Genomic DNA, 915 nt, shown 5'->3' with positions numbered 1-915 from the left:
AGAAATCCTCGTCCTTATGGAATTTTTGGAGGCAAAACCCCTGCATGAGCCGCAGGCAAGTTGACTCCGAAAGGAGGCACTTTTCCGCAAGAAGCCAATCTCAAGAGCCCACTTGGCAGATGTCATTTTGTAGGGCGCGTTTGGGCCTCCGATGGCAGCCAGGTTTGGAGGAGGGGGCAGCTTTGGTCTGGGAGGAATCCTCGTCCTTATGAAATTTTTGTAGCAAAAGCCCGGGACGGGACGCAGGCAAGTTGGTTTTGAATGGAGTCACTTTTCCCCAAGAAGCCAAACTCAAGAGCCCACTTGGCAGGTGTCATTTTGTAGGGCGCGTTTGGGCCTCCGATGTCAGCCAGGTTTGGAGGAGGGGGCAGCTTTGGTCTGGGAGAAATCCTCGTCCTTATGGAATTTTTGTAGGCAAAAACCTCGCATGGGCCGCAGGCAAGTTAGGCAAGTTGACTCCGAAAGGAGGCACTTTTCCCCAAGAAGCCAAACTCAAGAACACTCTATGCAGATGTCATTTTGTGGGGCGCGTTTGGGCCTCCGATGGCAGCCAGGTTTGGAGGAGGGGGCAGCTTTGGTCTGGGAGAAATCCTCGTCCTTATGGAATTTTTGTAGGCAAAAGCCCAGAATGGGCTGCAGGCTAGTTAGGCAAGTTGGCTTTGAAAGGAGGCACTTTTCCGCAAGAAGCCAAACTCAAGAGCCCACTTGGCAGATGTCATTTTGTAGGGCGCGTTTGGGCCTCCGATGGCAGCCAGGTTTGGAGGAGGGGGCAGCTTTGGTCTGGGAGAAATCCTCGTCCTTATGGAATTTTTGTAGGCAAAAGCCCAGGACGGGCCGCAGGCAAGTTGGCTTTGAAAGGAGGCACTTCCACCCAAGAAGCCAAACTCAAGAGCCCACATGGCAGATGTCATTTTG

The sequence above is a fragment of the Cinclus cinclus genome, chromosome 31 (assembly GCF_963662255.1).
Source record: "Cinclus cinclus chromosome 31, bCinCin1.1, whole genome shotgun sequence".
Lineage (NCBI taxonomy): Eukaryota > Metazoa > Chordata > Aves > Passeriformes > Cinclidae > Cinclus > Cinclus cinclus.
This window is presented reverse-complemented; position numbering follows the sequence as displayed.